The following is a 21,594-nucleotide window of genomic DNA, read 5'->3' as shown; positions in this document are numbered from 1 at the left end:
GAGAAGGAGAGTTTGACAAGTGAAGACAGAATATAGGAGATTCTGCTGAGGAGTTTTTGTTGTAAAAGGGGCAGAGGAATGGAGTGGTGGCCGAGGGGCTGTGACATCGTGGCAGGATTTATTTTTACAAGGGACCTATTATGGAAGGTGTACACTCATAGAAGTAATCCAGCAGAGAGGGAGAAATTGATGACCCAGGAGAATTACAGGAGAATTGCTGGCTACGTGAGAGGGAAGGGGGTAAGAGTGAGGATGTCTGTTGCCTGGGGGCAGAAGGCAGAGCAGATGGTGTGGACATGAGAACACGGGTGCACTTGGTGGGGACACGCTGAGGAATTTTTCTTCTGATGTCTCAAGGAAGTCAGAAATTTAAAAAAAATATCAACTGGGAGGAAGGAGGATTGGAGGACCGAGGAGGAAGAAAGTATATAGTAGATTCCTTTGGAAGTGGTAACATGTCTTCTCGAACAGACCCTAGTAGAAATTCCAGCCAGCCCAGAAAGCTTTCAAACCAGGGCAGACACCGTGCCATTACGTTTTTCCCAGCCCCCTTCAGCTTTCTGGGAGAGATGCGGAGAAGGTGGAGGGATGACATTACTGAGGCATGTGTGCGGGTGTATGCCTAAGAGTAGGTTGTAACACAGGACCACTGCTGGATGAGGAGGGAGGTAAGGACACAAGGTGAGCGTTGGAAGTAAAATGGCGGTTGGGCCAATGGAGTAGAGGTACCAGTGAGACCAGAGAATTATTGGATGGAAGGTTCAAAAGAAAGAGCTGGAAATATAGAAGGCGGGTGTGGTTGGCTATCGGGGACGCCTCAAATTGACATTTTGGAGGCAGTTCCTTTATTAGTAATACCCTTGGGGTTAGCGGGCTGAAACAGTGTGTGGGACAAGTTCATTGAAGGTGAGGATGAGAAAGTACCAAATAAGGGACTGAAATCAAGGGGTCAGACGGTGTATCTACCTGAGCCAGGAACACTGACATCGTGAATTATGAATTAATGATGGTGCTTATATCTTCAACGAATGGAGGGAGGGTCTAGGTGGGAACTATGTGATTGCAAGAGGCGACCTTTTAGCCAACAGTATAAGAGGGTGTGAAAAGGGACCAGCACAGTTGATGGCGGCATTGGAAGAGGTTCACAGCTGCCTGGATGTACCCAGTGCTTGAGTTGAATAAATGCGAATCTCAAGCATATTGGAAACACTGGGATTTCAGGCTCCATAACAAGCAGAAGCTAAAGAGTCGCTGGTCTGAAAATGTTGGAAAAATCTAGAAGTCGGCTTGAGAATCTGAAGCTAGCTTCCAGGAAATGATTTCGATAACATATGAGTATCGTCAGAAGTCCTTGAGTCAACTAGATAAGAATTGCCATGTTTTTTTTTTTTTTTAATTTTTTTTTTTAACGTTTTATTTATTTTTGAGACAGAGAGAGAGCATGAACGGGGGAGGGGCAGAGAGAGAGGGAGACACAGAATCGGAAGCAGGCTCCAGGCTCTGAGCCATCAGCCCAGAGCCCGACGCGGGGCTCGAACTCACAGACCGCGAGATCGTGACCTGAGCCGAAGTCGGACGTTTAACCGACTGAGCCACCCAGGCGCCCCAAGAATTGCCATGTTTCGAAGGCACTCTAGAAACGTATACACAAAGTCATTCAAGTGCTAATAGTACTTGTCTGCTAGGCTTATTCGGTTGAGAGTCTGATCTCGGCTCAGGTCGTGATCTCACGGTTCGTGAGTTCGAGCCCCGCGTCAGGCTCTGTGCTGACAGCTCAGAGCCTGGAGCCTGCTTCGGAGTCTGTGTCTTCCCCTCTCTCTCTGCCCCTCTCCTGCTGGTACTCTGTGTCTCTTTCTCAAAAATAAATAAACATTAAAAAAATATTTTTAAAGCTTCAGTTTTAATGCCTGAGCATCAATTTTACACCATTTCAATGTCACCCAGGGGCACGCCTCAACTGGCTCAGTCATCAAGAAGGTGCCATTCTGGGTTGTCTCTGATTTTCATCCAAATGTTTGGCAACAGCCCTCTGCAGCTTTAGAGAGGATTCGAAGAGGCTGCCGTATTGAGAACACAGAACTGGCACAGACAGCTGTGATACCATCCAGGCCTGAAGCTCAAGTGTACCCAGATTTACACCTGTTAATAGTGCACAGAGGGGCAGATAGTTAACAGCAGAGCCCTGGACCACGTTTTACACGGGTTTCGCTCACATATGCCTCTGCTTCCATGGAGCCAATCTGCCCAAGTGACACGTGGCACAGAGATGGACCCTCCGTGATGAATCCTCTATCCTTAAGTGGATAATTCCACTTAAAAGCGTCTTCTGCCTCAAGCAGCCTGTGAAATCTTTCATCAGGAAAAGCGGTCGACCCTCTCCTGCTGAAGTCAGACATTATTCCTTGCCAGCGATTCCAGCTCCCGATGAAACTCAGACTCCTAGATTAAATGGTTGTAGTAAGTAGCTTGAATGAGTGAAACAGCAGAGCAGGCCAGCTTAATAAAATGGTTTAAAGATATCCCTGTAGAGCTTCAAATCTCAGGGTCAGTCCTAGAGGAGTCAAAGCAAATACAAGCAGAGCAGTAAAACGAGCGATGTGTTCTGGCATCCTCAGAGTTCGGAGATGTCTTTCTGATCGTGGCTCTCAGACTTTCTGGGCTTTTCCCGTCTCCCTCTCACTTGAGTTGTGGGTATATGTATGTAGTGTGTCTTAAAGAAAGAGTTCAGGGCGCCTGGGTGGCTCAGTCGGTTAAGCGCCCGACTTCAGCTCAGGCCATGATCTTGCGGTTCCCGAGCTCGAGCCCCACATCGGGCTCTCTGCTGTCATCACAGAGCCTGCTTCAGATCCTCTCTCTCTTTCTGCCCTTCCCCCACTTGCACTTTCTGTCTCTCCAAAATAAATAAACATGAAAAAAAAGAAGTCGAAAATGCGGCTGTTTTGATCGCTTCCTTACAACGTCTACTCTGCAGCACTCGGAAAGTTTAGTAGTGTTATTATTGACAATACTCACCACCTCTAGCCAGTGTCTTGGGATGCAGGAATAAAACGGACGAACACATCCTCGCTTCTTCTTCGGTGGGAACTAGAGAAAAAATAAGTAAGATCCGGCGCTGCAGGAGAGAAGCCAGTTCTGCAGCCTGTGAGGCTCAGCGCACACACTCATTTGGGCAGCTCGGATGTTCTCACGTATACCAGAGCAGATTTTATGAAATTAGGGGCCTCTCTTGTTTTGAAGACGACGGAGAAGGCGTCTCCGTACCATTTCCATCGGCCACTTGCACGGTTCTCAATCAACAGCTGATGTGGTCGTATTTCCCAAAGTGATCCGTGAAATACAGTTCCACGAGATACTCATTAAAAAGAATGCAAGGGGGGAAAAAGATTCAGCAGTAGAATAAGTTTGGGAAGTGACATATATTGTGTTGTCTTCTGGCGGAAGAGCAATGCCCACTTAGAGGCTCTGGAAATCCTCCGGTAAAGAGACTTATTCGACGTAACTGAACTCAGGCTTTTGCAGACGCTTTCTTTCTTTTTTTTTTTTTTTTAATTTTTTTTTGATGGTTATTTATTTTTGAGAGAGTGGGAGAGACGGAGTGCGAGTGGCGGAGGGGCAGAGAGAAAGGAAGACACAGAATCCGAAGCAGGCCCCAGGCTCTTTGTGTCGGCACAGAGCCCGACGAGGGGCTCGAAGCCACGAACCACAAGATCATGACCCGAGTCGAAGTCGGGATGCTCAACCGACTGAGCCACCCAGGTGCCCCCTCCAGACACTTTCAACAGCTTTACTGACGTCCACTCACGATAAACAACACGGGTTTAAAGGGCACAATCTGATGAACTTAACGCATCTGGACGCCTGTGAAACCCGCCCCACGATCCACATAGTTCCTTCTGATTTTCTGATTTGTATTTCACGGTGTGGATATGTCAGCGTGTCTGCGCCTTCACTCGCTGACACGCATGTAGGTTGTTTGCAACGTGGGGCCGTTACAGACAAGGCTGCAATGGACGTTCGCGCACAAGTCTTTATATGGACACACGCGCTTTCCTTTCTTTCGGATGCAGACCCGGGAGTGGAATGAGTGGCTCCATCACGTGGGAGGTGTCCGTCTGACTTTTTACGCACCTGCCAGGCTGTTTTTCCAAAGTGGTTCTGCCATTTCCTGTCGCAGTCAACCGTGGGTGAGCTCACCAACACTGAGTATGTTCGGTCTCTCTAACTTTAGCTCCCCAGGTGTGTACTCGTACTTCCTTCTGGTTTTAATTTGCGTTTCCCTGGTGACTAACGGTGTTGAGCATCTTTCCGTGGGCTTACGTGGCGTCAGTGTCCTCCTCAACTCAGGGATTCCGCCAGGCTCTGCCTAAGGTCCCTCTCCTTGCTCTGTATCCTGCGAACTCTCAAGACGGCCAGCCGAGGAGGTCACAGGGCTCACTCTGCTCCCCTCCCTCAGAAGTCACCATCTTTTGTTGCCTGATGCCCACTTGGAAATGGTTGTTTCATGTATTTTGTCTGTTTTTTGTTTTGTTTTCTTTTCTTTTGTTTTAGCTGTTTCAGGTGGGAGAGTCCATCCAATCCCTTTCATCCCATCCTTGCCATAAACAGAGGTGTCTAAACATATCGCTTATGTTTATTTGACCATGAAAATCAGTTTCTCTTGTCTGCTTTGTAATCCCACGGGACTTTTGTTCAATGGAACGCATATTGGCAGAGATGAGATTATATTCATATCCCTGGTCAGGGAGCCCTATGATTTCAATTAATGTGCCAGATTTATTTTAATTAGAGTCGCAGGAATACTTCCTGACATTTTCATTACATGAAACGTATGTGAATGTACGTTTCGTGTTCCTACACCAGGTTTGAAATGGAGGCAGATGTCATCTTTTCCATTTTAAAAACAGGGAAAGAATGTCACACACGTTTTTAATGAACATCTCTCAGGCATACTGATCCTTAGCGAATACAGGTCTTTATTCTGTTCATGTTGGAACCTCCATGGGATGTACCTACCACTAGGTTTCGGGACCGACGTGGATTTGGTCTCTCATCCATCATCATACTGCCAGCAATGTGAACTTTGTAAAATGGCAGAATCGATGCAATATGGCCTTTCTATTTAGAAGCTTAACATTTCCAACAGTTGTGGGATAAAGTCCAAGATCCTCAGCATGACGTAAAAACTTTTACTATCTGTGTCTCTCCCATCTTTGTGACATCGTCTCTTATTTTCCCCCTCATGCCCCTTACATTCCAGCCACGCAGGGCTGCTCTTATTCCAAAAAGAGTGCCCCAATCCTCTACATTTTCTTGCCTATGAGAAATGTTCCTTTTGTCTACAGAACCCCGTGCCCTTCAAGATGGTTCAGGCATCTCTTCCGAGCTTAAGGCTTCTTTGACTTTCCAGGCAGGATCAAGCATTACTTTCCCTTGCTAGTCTCGTGCTTTGGCAAACCCAACACCTGTGTTACCGTTTCGTGTGAAAACTGTCTGTCCACTGCTCTCCCCTTCCACCTCGTGCACTAGATACTGGGTCTTTTAAAGGCAGCCACCGGGTTTCTGTCCATCCTTCCATCGCCAGCACGCCTTCGACAGTGGCTAGAATGCAGGGACCCTCAAGGATTAAGAGCACCAAGAACATATCTTCTTCCTAGCACAGACCTAGACTGTCGGAGAATCGGCGAATGTAGGCAAAGCCTCCTAAAGAGTCCTGCCAGTGTTAGGTGATGGGGTGAATCACAAAATGTCATCAGGCAAAGTCGATAAGTCTGCTGAGAAGATAGGTTTAGGAGTCTGTGCCTGACGCCGTGATTTTCTGTAGTTCAGGACAGCATCCATCCGGGACCCTCGCTCAGGCAGCATCGCACCTGTTCCACTCTGGGCTGGACGGGGGCCCGGCATGCGTCTGTGGGGCATGTGGGGACAGCTGGTCAGTATGACCAAGGCTTCTCAGGGTTGTTCAGAGCCACTCATTCCTACGGGCCACGCGCCTCTCCCTGGACGGTCTGTCCCAGAGGCGATTCAGCTACGTTGGGTTTTATGTCCCAAGTCTCTCGATGCCCTCCTAAAATTCTCACAGAATGAGGTGGTAGTTTGGTTGTGGTTAAGATTTGTTCCTCGTTTTGGAAGAGGATATGCATTTTGGTATTGAAGTTGGTCACTATGATTGTCCAGCACAGAATATTTTGCTCTGTGTTTAGCTCTAGGATGTGGGGTAAGGATGGGGTCCTACTGGCCCAGGACCCCCTCACACGGTGTCCTCCTGCTTCCCTACTACCTTTGGTCCCTAAGACAGGAGATGACAACCCAGGATTAATTAACAACCATTTGGAGTTGCAAGAAAATTTTGTGTGTACATATTTTCTAAGGGGATGGCTGGTACCTTGCAGCAAATTTTCATTTTCATTTTCTTTTTCTTTCTTTCTTTTTTTTTTGAGAGAGAGAGAGAGAGAGAGAGAGAACAGAGGAAGGGCTGAGAGGGAGAAAGAGAATCTTTTTTTTTTAAGTTTTATTTTAGTGTTTATTTATTTTTGAGAGAGAGACAGAATGCAAATGGGTTAGGGGCAGAGAGAGAGGGAGACACAGAATCCAAAGCAGGCTCCAGGCTCTGAGCAGAAAGAGAATCTTAAGCAGTGTCTACGCTCAGTTTGGAGCCCAACATGGGGAGATCATGAGATCATGACCTGAGTCGAAACCAAGAGTTGGATGCTTAACTGAATGAGCCACCCAGGCACCCTTTCAGCAAATTTTCAAAGACCCCTGTAATCACAGAGAAAGTTAAAAGTCACTTTTTAGGGATGAGATGTGGGAGCTGTCTGGGGAAAGATGGAAGTTAACATCTATTTGGCACCCTGTTGATATGGTGACAGGCACCAGCAGGTGATCTGCCCTTGCTCTTTGAGACGGTGACATCTAGGAGCCTAGTGATGGGTCAAGGTGATGTCCTCGGGCAGAGCCAAGGGTATAAACACAGAATGATGCCACTACCGGAGGGTTTTTTTTTTTTTTAAATTTTTTTAACGTTTATTTATTTTTGAGACAGAGACAGAGCATGAACAGGGGAGGGGCAGAGAGAGAGGGAGACACAGAATCTGAAACGGGCTCCAGTCACCAAGCCATCAGCACAGAACCTGACACGGGGCTCGAACTCACAGACTGTGAGAACATGACCCGAGCTGAAGTCAGACGCTTAACCGCTTAACCGGCTGAGCCACCCAGGCGCCCCCGGAGGGTTTTTTTTTTTTTAAAGAGTTCCTATTGCTCAGACTCCGTCCTCCAATCTCAAACTTCTAAGACTGTTGTCAGGTGAAGCTAATCTTGATCTTTTCAAGAATCCACTTTGGAGACAGGAACATTCGGGGCTCCAGAGATTCAGATTGACCGCAGGTACTTCTGACGGACCCAGAACCAAAGCGGCAACTCTTGATAAGTAGAACGGGGTTTTCTTTTTTCATCCCAGGACCGTCATGCTTTCTATGATGGATGAAAGAGCTACTCAGACATTGGCATTTCGCACCTCCAGTTTATCTTCCTAATTGAAATGTAAGGAGCAACAGTACAGGCCACTTAAGACGCGCAGAACATTTAGAACAAATTCATTATTAGGGAAGAGTAGGCATTACTTCAAGCCTGTTTCCAGAGGGGGGATGGGGAGCTAACGATGGCAGAAAGGTTTGGAAGTGAGAATGGAACGGGAGCCACTAAAACAGGGAGAACAAGAGAGACCCCTACCCTTGTATTACCTCGAAATGCCACTGCTGCTCTGTGTGGGTCCACAGCTCTCAGCTGGGCCATACCTCCATGGACTTTGAAGGAGGATTTCCACGGTCCAGCAGTGGAACCAGTATGATGGCCACTGCCCACCCACCAGCCATTTAGGAACGAGTTTTAGGAGAGAATCAAGAGCTACGAGTCATTCTCCCGTTTATCTACGTGAAACTGTTGGAAAAAGCAGCTCTTGAAGCTACACGTCTGTCCCATCTCCCGAGGAATATGAAAGCATTAATTAGGTGACGGCTTTGCTGCCCTCAAGTTGTCCTGGAGAAAAACCACCAATGAAGCCCTAAAAGTTCAGTCTCTGGATCCAGAGGATATTCTGTCATTTTAGATACATCCGAAAAAAAACGAGACAGGGTCAATCTTGGTGACTTCTTGAACTTGAGCAAATATGTAAGCAGAGAAGCTAATTAGCCTTCTTCTCTTTAGGCTGTCTATTCCAAGAATATGGGTTGCATGTGTCCAGTACATTTCAGTCACCATTCCTGGCCCTGCCCTCAGGGCCTGCAACCCAGTGGTGGAAACAGATATTAAATAAACTCATGGGCATAGCTATCACTTTTGAGGGCCATCATGATGGAAATAAGCAAGGTACTAAGGTCAGGACCAGAAGGAGATCTACTTTGTTTATTTCTTTCCTTATGACTGAATTATTTTCACAAAAATGATGTATGCTCTTTGTAGACATTTAAGCAATATAACAAATCCCAAGAAAAAGTCAAGAAATCTCCTCCAAGTCTCACCTTCCAGGGATGATCAATATAAACGTTTTGTAACCACAATTCTAGACATCTGTCTCTGCGTATTTATAGATAAAAGGATGGATGAATGGAAAGAATTTAATTAACATAGGAAGGGGAGTATGTGCTATTTTAAGTTTTCTTTTTTTCTTATTTTAGAGAGAGAGAGCACACACACATACAAGTGGGGGGGGGAGGGGCAGAGGGAGAGAGAGAATCTTAAGCAGACTCCACGCTCAGGTTCGATCCCACGACCCTGGGATCATGACCTGAGCTGAAACCAAGAGTTGGGATGCTCAACTGACCGAGCCACCCAGGCGTCCCTCCCTGCTATTTTAAAATAAGTATTGAATTTCATTAATTTTGAATTTAGCTGAAGCAAAAGAAAGCATAGCTAAAGGAGTCGCTAAACTGCAGATAAATATTTTTTAATAGAAGGTATTCATTCATGGAAAACATATAAAGGTAAGAAAAAACTTGTATGGGAACCACTTGTATACGTTTTTTGACAAATATGTTCACTTGCTGTTGGAAAATAGGAGTGGGATTGCTGGGTCAGAGAAGATGTGTATGTCGTACTGTATAAGAAACCGCCAGACGGTTCTCCCGGGTGGCTGTCCTCTCTGACACATCTACCCAGGTGTGTGGGAGGTCCAGCTGTCCCACACCCTTGCCAGCATTTGGTGTTGCCAGTCTTGGTAGCTTTAGCCATTCTGTATTGTAGTGCGTGTGAAATGGCATCTGGGAGTTATCCTTCTATTTCCCCGATGACCGAGACGTCGAGTACATTGCTATTTGGGTAGATTCCTGTGAATGTCTGTTTAAGTCTTTTCCCATTTTTTTTCTTTAATTGGGTCCTTTGTCTTTTTCTTATCGATTTGTGAACATTCTTCATATATTCTGGATACGAGTCCTTTGTTAGATGTACGGATTGTGAATCTTTTTTTTTTTTTTTTTTTTTTTTATTAATCTGTCTGTGGCTTGTCTTTTCAGTTTTTTACTGGTGCCTTTTGAGGAGAAAGCATTTTAAATTTTGATAAGTTCTTAAATTTTTTTTAATCCAGTTGTTCTTTGGGGATATGTGCCTGTTGTATCTTCTCTAAGAAATCTTTGCCTACCCTGCTGCTTCGGATTCTGTGTCTCCTTCTCTCTCTGCCCCTCCCCCCTTGTGCTCTGCCTCTCTCCGTCTCTCAACAATAAATAAATGTGAAAAAAAAATTAAAAAAAGAAAAGAACTCTTTGCCTATCCTCTCAGGTTGTGAAGAGATTGTCCTGTATTTTCTTCTAGTTGCTTTATACTTTTAGCCTTACATCTTTAATTTTTGTATATGCTGGGAGATAGGGGTCAAGATATCAGGTTTCTTTCTTTCTCTCTCTCTCTCTCTCTCTTTCTTTCTTTCTTTCTTTCTTTCCCTCTCTTTCTTTCTCTTTCTTTCTTTCTTCCTTTCTTTCCCTCTCTTTCTTTCCCTTTCTTTCTTTGTTCTCTTTCTTTCTTTCTTTCTTTCCCTTTCTTTTTTTGTTCTTTCTTTCTTTCTTTCCCTCTCTTTCTTTCGTTCTCTTTCTTTCTTTCTTCTTTCTTTCTTTCCCTCTCTTTCTTTCTCTTTCTTTCTTTCTTTCTTCCTTTCCCTCTCTTTCTTTCTCTTTCTTTCTTTGTTCTCTTTCTTTCTTTCTTTCTTTCCCTCTCTTTCTTTCTCTTTCTTTCTTTGTTCTCTTTCTTTCTTTCTTTCCCTCTCTTTCTTTCTTTCTCTTTCTTTCTTTTTTCTTTCTTTCTTTCTTTCCCTCTCTTTCTTTCTCTTTCTTTCTTTCTTTCTTTCTTCCTTTCCCTCTCTTTCTTTCTCTTTCTTTCTTTGTTCTCTTTCTTTCTTTCTTTCTTTCCCTCTCTTTCTTTCTCTTTCTTTCTTTTTTCTTTCTTTCTTTCTTTCCCTCTCTTTCTTTCTTTCTCTTTCTTTCTTTGTTCTCTTTCTTTCTTTCTTTCCCTCTTTCTTTGTTTCTCTTTCTTTGTTCTTTCTTTCTTTCTTTCTTTCCCTCTCTTTCTTTCTCTTTCTTTCTTCGTTCTCTTTCTTTCTTTCCCTCTCTTTCTTTCTTTTTCTTTCTTTCTTTGTTCGTTCTTTCTTTCTTTCACTTTCTTTCTTTCATTCGTTCTTTTTACGTATTGAAATCCAGTTGCTCCAGCACCATTTTTGGAAAAGATTTCCTTTCCTTTTGTCAAAGATCTACTGGCCGCCTGAACGTGAGGCGGGTAACAGGTTGGATCTGTAGCTCTAGCAGGACTGTGCTGAGGGTCCAGGTCTCTTTGGCAAAGTGCAGGTGGCATGTGCCTCCCTTCCAGGCGGCAGGGCTGTTGCTGAGGAGGGCTCTTAACTACTGCTTGCTTCCTCCCGGCCCACATTCCACCCGTGCTTGGAGATTACAGGGAATGGGGCATACGCAGGCTGGGAGAAATCCCAGGACAGCTCTGAGAGCTCACCACGTTCCACGGTTAGGAGCAGTTGTCTCCAGTGCTCACAAGTGCAGTCAGAATGCCTCCAGCCTGAATTAGGACACCCCCGTTCAGAGAGCTGAGGGGGAGTTCCCTGCCCCCTCCCCTTCTCTACTCTTTGATCATTTCCTCCCTGTGACACCGTGTCCCTTCCTCATTTGTGAACCCCGTGAAGAGTGCTCTGTCTTGCTCTCTCAGGCCCTGTACCCCCTACTAGTGGGGAGAGGGGTCTGACAGCAGACAGGGATGAGGAAATGAATGAAACCCAGCATCTGCCCAAGCCATTGCTGTGATCGAAACCTGTACTCTGTCTGGGGGCCGGTTTCTGATACTCTTGTTATTCTGGCTGGATTCTCCCAGAGAGAACTCCTGGAAACTGCCTCCCACCCAGAGTCCAGCTCCCATGCCTAGTGTTCATTGGCTGGAGCCCCAACTTCCTGCTCCCCATGGCTCCCTGTGGTGACTGTCACCAACTCCTGGCTGTGCTCTCGGTGCAGGCATTCAGCAGAAAGTCACCATCCCACCATCTCAACTGTCTTGAAAATGGTAGGGTTGATTGGTACAGAGGACAAGCTCTTGCCCACCATCCGTTACGTGCCAGCTGTTCGTGACTGTTAAGGTCCTATTAAATTTCCTCCCACTCTTCTCTTTCCCCTTTTCTACCGGATAAACTGGGAGAAAAGAACCTCAGAGAAATGGTCAGGCACTTGTTTGTCAGCTGCCCCTGGCTGATGATCAGCGGAGACACTTTTAACGACATACGTATTAGATGCCACACAGGAGGAAACGTTTTCGTGGACGGCTCTCTACCGAGTCCCTAAGAATTATGTTACAGACCTGGGCCAGAGGGGTGGATCATCTTCTGTCCGTTAGTTGCAAAGCAGTTTGTTGCTCTTTGGAGTTTAATTCTCCTCCTGACAGTTACCTGGAGAAATCTTATCACCGCTGATTTTATCACCGTTGTTGTTATTTTGAAGATTTCTCCTTTTGACTAGATCTGCCAGAATGAAGCCGAGGTACCCAGAGGCATTTGTTACAAACATTCAGAACTAATGAAACGGGAAACAAAGGGAGAGGCACTGACTAAGCACGAATCACCATTTCTGATGATGCCCGTTCTCTGCAAAGGCTGCTATAGCAGGTTCATGCTGAATCCTAGACTGCGGGGAGCATGAATATTCTTGGGATTTCCAGACCGGGATTTCTGCTCAGCGGTGAGCCTTTAGAGAGGCACAGCCTCACTGCCTTTGGGTGGGTCCCAGCACCATCTCTGCTGAGTTTCTGTGGAGGCGGGGCAGTGGGGCGCAGCGGCCAGGAGCGGGCACCACGGCCAGGAGGCAAGCCCTGGATTCCTGTGTGACTCTGGCAGGAAGGCAGATGCAAAGCAGGACTCGATAAGGGGGGGACAGTGACTTTTGTTCCTTTGTTGGATGTCCCAGGGATAAGAGGACGGTTGTAGGTAGTTGTAGGTTTTTTTTTTTTTTTTTAATTTTTTAATGTTTATTTATTCTTGAGAGAGAGAGACAGGGCATGAGCAGGGGAGGAGCAGACAGAAAGGGAGACACAGAATCCACAGAAGGCTCCAAGCTCTGAGCTGTCAGCACAGAGCCCGACGTGGGGCTCGAACTCACAAACCACGAGATCATGACCTGAGCCGAAGTCAGATGCTTGACAGACTGGGCCACCCAGGCGCCCCATAGGTATTTCTTTTTTAATTGAAAATAAGACTGTGCAAAATACAGCACCCTTACACCATCCTCTCCAATCTTCCCCTTCCCCTATGCTAATTCTAGCTTTTAGTTTTTTTTAATGGAGAATTCATGGCACCATTTGCCACCATTGTGGGAGGTTTTGCGATTGACCCCTTTCCTTAACCTGATCTTTGCCCTATCTTCCGGTCCTTTCTTTGCGTCCTGCGTCATCTGTCTCATTTGTTTCTCAACCCACCCATCAACCAAAGAGGTCGGAATTCAAGGTCAGCTCCGGAGCATGGTCTGTATTTTTCTTGTAATTGGTTGTACATCTTACACAGGTTATTATTTAAGGGGACAAGGGACCCTTACCGCCACGCCTGCTGGGGTGGAGCCAGCCAGTGACATAAAGTCTAGACCTCAGCTGGACTTCACATGTGGATCTCCAGGGCCAGAAGCTGTCCTTGGTTTTCAGTCCGTTCAAGGGAGGTTTTTAATAACTTGTGAATTGGGAATACCTTCTGAATGCTTTCTGAAGCCACTGAGAGTCATGAATACCTTCTGATCCCATGATAATAGTTTTTAGAGATATTTTGCCTCTTTGAAACAGACTTTGAAATCCATTCCTAAAGACTTTTTCAGATCCTGGCATTTGAGGAACTTGTGCTTTTTGTTTTCTGACCACTCCTGAGATTGTGTTATCCCTTCTTTCCTCTGCATTGAGACTTAATTCTTCCCCCCCCCTCCCCAGAGGTTTTATGTATAACGTTCTTCCTTCATTTGTAAATGCTCCTGGTGCAAAGGAGAAGCTCTCCCATCTGTAGTGATGATCTGTAGTGATGATGAATACCTGAACCCGTTTCAACAATACAGGTTTTAAAGTTCGTTCGTTCTTTGATTTATTCAGTAATTATTCATTGAGCATCTATGGGTCAGGTACTGGGGATACGGCCTAAACAGATTGACAAAGCGCCCTGCCCTCTGAGCTTGTGTTTATCATGGGGAGCACATGTGATAAAGAGGTAGGACATGTAGGAGCTAGACTGCATGAGTGCTGTTTGAAGAAAAAAGAAGGCAGGAAAGAGGGTGCTGGGGCGTGCTGATGTCATAAGTGGATATTGAGATTGCTCCCTACAAAGATGGCCTGTGAGTAAGGGCCTGCAGGAAGTAAGGGGACGAGCCAGAGGGATGTCTGGAGCAGAATACCAGATCGAGACAGAAAAGCAGAAGCCAAGGCCCTGAGGTCAGAGCAAGCTTGGCATGTTCAAGCTTGGGGGGGGGGAGTGTGTAGGCTGGGGAGCCAAGAAAATATACTAATGGGCTACCATTTTCCTGAGACTTACAAGAGAAGAGAGTGTCAAGAACTCCTTCCACGGTAGGGGCAAAAGCCGGCAGTGTGGGTGTGATGGAGCAGAAGTGTCTCCAAGAGTGTCATTCATTGCCACGGAGGAGCCCCGGTTCTGGAGAGGAGGGATCGCCTTGTGCCATTTTCAAGATGAAGACGGTCCAGCCACTTGCCCTTGGGGTGCAAACACGAGTCTGCCACGAAGCTGGAATAAAGTGTGGACTCTGTCCACATCCATCCTGACTTCACTGAGTGCATCTGATGGGCTCCCAGTAGGGGATCTGAGTCCCCGGGGCTAGAAAAACCCCTCTCATCGAAAATTACCTGCGGTCTTTTCCTCCTGCCCAGCTGCAGAGTTTTTTGCATTCCAATTATCTCTCATGGATAAGTGTGGGGAAAAAAAAATAATTGATGCATTTCACTTGGGCGTCTCAAGCCTGTCACAAAGGAAAGGTCTGGACCTCTTTTTTCCCATTTCAGTGTGACGCTAACAAGAGTGAAAAGCATTGTATTTGAGGGTCTAATTGGCTGCCCTTCAAAGGAATCAGGGAAATGGGCCCGGTTGTAAAGCCACCCAGATTTTTGCCTTGTGAGTTACCGTTCAAAGACTCAGCGGGACAGGTGGTCAGGAAGCGACACTCGGAGGGGCCGGGGGGGAATGGAAGCAGGCCTGGAAGAGAGGGCGAGAGCAAGGTGGTCCAATGTGAAAGGCACAGATGATTGATCTCAAAGCCTTTTTTGGCATTTTCCTTCAAAAGCACACCCTTGACACGCCCCGGCTTTCCTCCATAAAACTCAAGACTGGAATGTCTTTCTCAGATGCGTACAACGGTCTTTGAAAGTGTGCGAGTGGCTGTTCTCCCTTATCGAGACGGGGATGCTTTTCAATCTTTTAGTGAGACGGTACTTAATTAGGTTTTTTTCCTAAACCAGGTGCAGCATTAACTCACATTATGCGTTTTCTCTTAGCTCACCTCCTCACCAAGGTCCTGAACGTGCTGGGGGCCCGGCCGGGGCCTGGGGGCTTATTTCATGGCTGTGGGTGCAGGGACATTGAAAAGGTTTCTGTAGCCTCTAGCTTTCTGTGATTGTGGCCTCATTAGCACTATATTCTAACAAACACAGTCAAACGTGTAGAACTTAATAATGTGCTCCCTCAGCCCTTCTCTCTCTTTTTTTTTTTTTAAATTTTTTTTTAACATTTATTTGTTTTTGAGACAGAGAGAGACAGAGCATGAACGGGGGAGGGGCAGAGAGAGAGGGAGACACAGAATCCGAAGCAGGCTCCAGGCTCTGAGCCGTCAGCCCAGAGCCCGACGCGGGGCTCGAACTCGTGGACCGCGAGATCGTGACCTGAGCCGAAGTCGGACGCTTTAACCGACTGAGCCACCCAGGCGCCCCAGCCCTTCTCTACTTGACTTCGGTTTGGAGGCTGGGGGAAGTCAGCCCCCGAGAGGAAGCCCAGGGCTCCTGCCCCCTCCCCTCCATGAGCATTCCACAGTTGCTCTTCATTTATTCTCTTCTCGACCATCATAATCCAGCCTTTATGTCCACCCACCCAGTGACCTGGACATTTTGGGCCACGACAGAGCATATGAGATGATGTCTCAAGAGAACAAAGAGGAAAAACGTCCAAGTTTAACTTTGACCCCCACAGGACGAGGTGCTAATACAGTAAGCGTGGGAAGTGCTCTAAGGAGAAGGGAGGACAGGAGTTAGGGAAGAAGCCCTGACTGCAGGATGATCATTAATAAAGTAACATGCACAGACTGGGTAATCCTCCAGAGCGGCATGAATGTAGGACGATGGACACGTGCATGGCGGTGAGTGTGGATGTGTATGTGTGTGTGCACACGCATGCGTGCACAGTCTAGTTGGAAGGTGAGCAAAGGAAAGGTGGACGGATCGTAGAGCATTTGCCGTCACTGGGTTCGAATAGCTTTTCCATAGATCTCTATCTTGCTTTGCAAGTTCATTGGCACAGAGCCTCAGGGGCGGGGGGGGGCGGGGGGGGGGCGCTCCAGGATCCCTCTGCCCGCCCATGAATCCCTCAGGAGGGTGGAGGCTGTGTCCAGAAAGGTGGACCGTTATGAAACTGCATCTTTCTCCGTCTGGCAGCTCTCCGGAACATGAAAAATGCTCCACTTTGCCTGGGTGTAATTAAACTTAGGGCTGAAGTTTTACCCTGCAGCATTGCTGGTAAATTCAATAATGATGAATTAAGTGGAATATTTACAGCATTAATGTGAACAGGATTTAAAATCATATATACAGTTCACTTAATTACATTCCTTGTGACTTCCCTCCACCCTCAAAATGTTATTTCAGCATCCAGCCTAATTGCAGCAGCTTTTCTGTCTCAAAATAGCTCCTGTCTCTTCTTTTCCTCTCTCCACACTGATTTGCTCTCTGTGTTTGTCTACGATCCTGTTGGAGATATATTTGCCTGCCTGGGTTTTTTGGTTGTGAGGTTCCCTTTTTTTCCCCCAGTGTATTCAATCTGCAGCCACTATAACATTTCTCAGCTTTATTTGGGGGTATAAGATGATTAGGCCATGTTTTCAGGGGCCATAATTAGAAATGACGGGGTCCTGAACTCTCCAATCTGTGTCCTCCTTTGCCTTGTTCACAATTGGTCAGAGACCCTGGCTGGGTTCTTTCTCCTGGGGAGGGGCCAGGGTGGGACCCTCGAGAATACAGACAGTGCCCCTGGTGGCCACTGTGCCCTCTCACCCGTCAGGAACGCGTCTGCTCATCTGCCATCTGGACTCTCTTTCCTCTCAGACTTGTCCCTGGTGGTTTCTTTGGGAGCAAAGGTGAAGCTGGTCAATTTTCTGTCCAGACTGGTAACTTCCGGCTCCTATCTCAGCCACTTCACCGGCACAATGGGAGGGATTTATAGGACGTTGAATTACCAGGAAGCAGTCTTTTCCCCTTTCCCCTGGTGCCTGAGCTTTGCTCAGCATCCCTGTGACAAATAGGTGCCCAGGTCCTATCCTCTGCGTAGCCAGCCTTGCCGAGGGGGGAGCTCTTCCCGGCACTTAGGCAACCACATCGCAAGAGGGAGCTGCTTGGGTCTGGGGTGGGAGACCGTGAGAAGTGGCCCAGCACCCAGCAGGGCACGCACAATGGACTCTGGACACGTCTCTCTGCTTTGGAGCGAATAATCATCCGTGCTCCCTGGTCCCAGAGGCTTACTTTCCCCGGGCAAACGTTTCAGTGGTTATTTCTGACCTGCTGTTCTCTGGTTCCACGGACAGCTGCCAGAACTTTATCACAACTGCGGCTTTTGTCTTGATCCGGGCAGCCGCCTGTGGTTGAAGGGGAGGGGAACCCACTTCATACTAGCTGGAGGAGGAGGAGAGAGTGCATCTTAAGGGCACAGAATCCAGGGGTGGGGAGATGCCCCGGGCCTCTGGGGAACACTGGGATTAGGAAGTGGGAAGCTGACGGCAGGCAGGCGGTGTCAATTCATTCCTCTCTGCCCTCCCCTCCCCCACCCCAGGCCTATCCTTTCTGCTTGCCATTTGCATCCTGCAACCTGCAGGCCCGTTTTCTAGCTAGAGCTGTGCCCACCCCACCGCCCACCCTGGCTCCCAGTCACTGTGCCCACAGTTCAAGAGAACGGTCCGAGAATCTGGCAGAGTGGGTGAGTTGTACCTGCCTGGTCCCCTTGACTGTCCCTGGGGAGCAGAGTAGAGCACGCCTTACCCCAGGCTCTCCCTCTGGGGGTGCCTGTGGGATGTGGGTCTCGGCTTCTAGCTCCCTTCGCTTTAGGACTCTGTCTGCTGGGTGGGACCACCGGCCTCCCCCAGCGCTGGGACAGGAGCGAAAACACTGATCTGGGGCATCGCTTTCCCTCTCCCCCCTGCAGATCTCCCAGGGACAGGCATCATCGCTGCAGCCAGGGAAGGGCGATCGCTGAGGATTTTGAGAGATAATTAGGTGATGGACATCATAGGCTCATTAGCAGGCCAAACTTTTCCCATTAAAAGACAGGTGGGGCTGCAGATCGGGGCTTTGGGCCCAGCAGCAATGTTCTCTTTGGAGCCACTGAACGGTCAGCCAAAAATCTGCCGGGGAGTGCAGCCACGGGAGTAGGGGGAGGGGGTTCTGTGTGCATCTGGAGAGCATCTGGGGCCATGGGGGACCATTCTCTCCCCTCCCTTTGCTTGGGCCTGGAGCCAAGGTTGAAAGTGGGTGAGTGGTGACTTGGGGGTCTACTCGGGATGCTTTGCAGATGAATGAATCGCCTCTGGGCACACCGTTCTCAGAGGTAAAGCCAGGAATCATTTCCTGCCTAACCTTGCGCCCCCCCCCCCCCCCCCCGCTCCAATGGCAATTATCCTGAGACCCTTGCAGGTGGCTAACCCGAGTCTGGATGGGAATATTTACCCAGTTGTCCTGTGACAGGATGCACCCGGATATTGTGTAAAGGCAGGGTGTTCAGAGGTATTCTGCGGTCCTGCCTGTTAGGGAGGCATGGAGGGCATTTCTGAGGCCTCTTCAGGGATGGACACCACAACCAGAGAGAGTTTCACATGAATACACCTGTCTTCCAGGACCCAATTCTGAGTGTGGTCTGCTCACTGCACCCCCCCCCCTCATTAGAATTACTTTTAGTCCCGATTGAAAGATGTGATCCCTTCCCTCCTTTCAACCTATTTAGGTAAACAGGGGAGGTGTTTTAAATGCAGATGCAGAAAAATCTACAGGTTATGTTAAACAAAAAAAGCCAACTACAAAGCTGGAAACAATATAATTCCTTTTGAGTTAGAAAAAAAAAAAGGAACTATTGGAAAGGATGAATGTCCTGGAATTAATGTGATATGTGATATTTTTTTCTGGAAGAATGCCTCAGAAGCTTGATCACTGGTTACCTTGGAAAGAGACACTTGGCGGGGGGTGGGGGGGGAGGGAAACTCCTGGTTTTCATTTCAACCTTTTCTGTTTGCATTTCTTTCTTTTTTTTTTTTTTTTTAATTTTTTTAAACTTTTTTTATTTTTATTTTTGGGACAGAGAGAGACAGAGCATGAACGGGGGAGGGGCAGAGAGAGAGGGAGACACAGAATCGGAAGCAGGCTCCAGGCTCTGAGCCATCAGCCCAGAGCCCGACGCGGGGCTCGAACTCACGGACCGCGAGATCGTGACCTGGCTGAAGTCGGACGCTTAACCGACTGTGCCACCTAGGCGCCCCTCTGTTTGCATTTCTAACCACATACCTCTGTTATTTTCATGCTTTTAAATGCCATCAGGGATTATCTGGGCAGTGGGATTACACACCCCTTTTCTTTTCTTCTCTATGCTCTTTTCGTGTTAAGAAAACCAATTTTTAAAAACGCACTTCAAGAAGGTGAACCTGCCACCGGCTGACAGTAGTGGATTCCCCAGGGAGGGAGCCCAGGGTTGCATGTTTAACACGCACTCCAATATCCCAGGATGCGGCAGATCAGAGATTGCCACCCCAAAACGTGCCACTGGCATATCGATTATTTGGAGCAGACGCTTGAGGAACAGCAGAGGCAGGAAGGACTCTCTGACCTCTCCCTTCCTACCTAAACACATGACATAGGGGCGCCGGGGTGGCTCAGTCGGTTAAGCGTCCCGACTTTGGCTCAGGTCACGATCTCGTGGTTTGCGGGTTCGAGCCCCGCGTCGGGCTCTGTGCTGACAGTTCAGAGCCTGGAGCCTGCTTCCGATTCTGTCTCCCTCTCTCTCTCTGCCCCTCCCCTGCTCACTCTGTCTCTCTCAAAAATAAATAAACATTGAAAAAAGAATAATAAAAAACCAAAACATGACATACAATTTCCTGTGAGGAAGGCACCCTCCTTGTACCAGGAAGGGCAGAAGTTGTGTGCATCACGAGAGATGCTTGTCATCCTGGAGAAGTGCCCACGAGGTGCCCAGTGAAAACAACCCTTGTCTCCTGTCGGTTCCTCCGTGTATTTATTTACCCTCCCACAGTCTGTCATCCTTCAAGCCCAGTTCCCCTTGCTTTTGTCTCGTTACTTCTCTACAAATCTGTTGCTGTTTGTTTAGATCCTCCATAAGCCCCAAATTCTAATCACCCCTTTGACTTACTCATCACCCAGCTTCACCCACGTATGTATGTGCTGCCCACGTTAATAAACTCTGTTTTTCTCTTGTCAGTCTGCCCTTTGTCTGTTGAATCTCCAGGCCCCAGCTGCAGAACCTAGAAGGGTGGAGGACAGGTTTTCCTTTCTCTCCTGTAAGAACCTGATGCTTCCCAGATCCTTGCAAATGGACATTTTGACAAACAGCAGAGCAAACGTTGTCTGGTGATTTTCTTGTCCCTTTCACTGCTACCACTTGGGGATGGCGACGCTGGGGCTCATTTCTTTGGGGGTGCCTACGTGCGATGCACGTTTCTGAGCCTAGCCCCAGAGAAATTGTTGGCGTCCTATTCAGGAACCAGCTGGAGAAAACTTTCAAAGAGCTCATGGGATGAGGCCAGGCTACCTGGCTGATCTCCCTATTTCAAGGTCAATTTTTTGTAATCATGGGAGTGAAATCCATTGTATACACAGTCCCAGGGATTATGCAAAATGTGCACACAAGTGGGGAAGGGGGACCTTTGGGTGCTATCTTTCGAATTCTGCCTATCTCATGAACGCTGAAGAGAACTTTTCAAATTTTTTTTTTACCATTAATATGATGTTTCGTAGGTAGAGTTTTGATAGATATCTTTTGATAGATACTAAAGATAGTCTCTTTTTATCCACAGTCATTTTGCATCTATGTTCTTTTTTTAAATATTTATTTATTTTTGAGAGAGAGAGAAACAGATATAGTGTGAGTGAGGTTGGGGCAGAGAGAGAGGTTGGGGCAGACACAGAATCCGAAACAGGCAACAGCCTCTGAGCTGTCAGTACAGAGCCTGATGTGGGGCTCGAACCCATAAGCCGTAGATCATGACCTGAGCAGAAGTTGGACGCTTAACCAACTGGAGCCACCCAGGCACCCCTGCATCTATGTTCATAAGTGAGTGTGGCTTAAAATTTTTATTTATGTTTTGTTTCTCTGGTGTGAATATTAAGGTTACACCAACATCATCCAGGGTTGAGTTCTTGTCTTTCTTCCCCTCCCTCCCAACCATTCATCCTCTGGAATTATTATTCTTTGATAATTTGATAGTGTAGAGGAGGGGAAAAAAACCCAAAAAACACTTTACCTCTACTCTCTTACGTTCAGTGCCTGGGACCTGTGAATTAAAACTGACAAAAGACAGACTAACAGGAGAAACACAATAAAATTTTATCGTTAATTTTATGTGCGTGAGGGCTCCACAGAAAAGACCTGAAAACCCAAAGCAGTGTTTAGGATTGAGAACTTATATACCATTTTGACATGGGGTCAAATTACTAGGCAAATTACTAGACAAAGAAAAAAAAATCTGAGCTTCTGGGGCCACACATTGTGGGGGAAAAATATATGGGGGAAACTAATGGTGGGTAAGGATTATTTGGTAAGGTTTGTGATGCAAACCAGTTATCTCTGGTGTGTTCTCTTTCTGGTACAGGGAGGGGCAGGCACCATTAGGA

The 21,594-nt window shown here is 47.2% G+C and overlaps 1 protein-coding gene across 3 annotated transcripts in view; it reads left to right on the top strand.

The window, feature by feature from the left end:
• The window catches only part of SLC39A11 (solute carrier family 39 member 11), a 344,617-nt gene that overhangs the window by 149,237 nt on the left and 173,786 nt on the right, over positions 1–21,594 (top strand). The gene's annotated exons all lie outside the window — the stretch shown is intronic.

This window comes from Panthera uncia, chromosome E1 (genome assembly GCF_023721935.1).
Source record: "Panthera uncia isolate 11264 chromosome E1, Puncia_PCG_1.0, whole genome shotgun sequence".
Taxonomy (NCBI): domain Eukaryota; kingdom Metazoa; phylum Chordata; class Mammalia; order Carnivora; family Felidae; genus Panthera; species Panthera uncia.
Note: the sequence above shows the minus strand (reverse complement) of the source record. Positions and strands in the feature narration are given on the sequence as shown.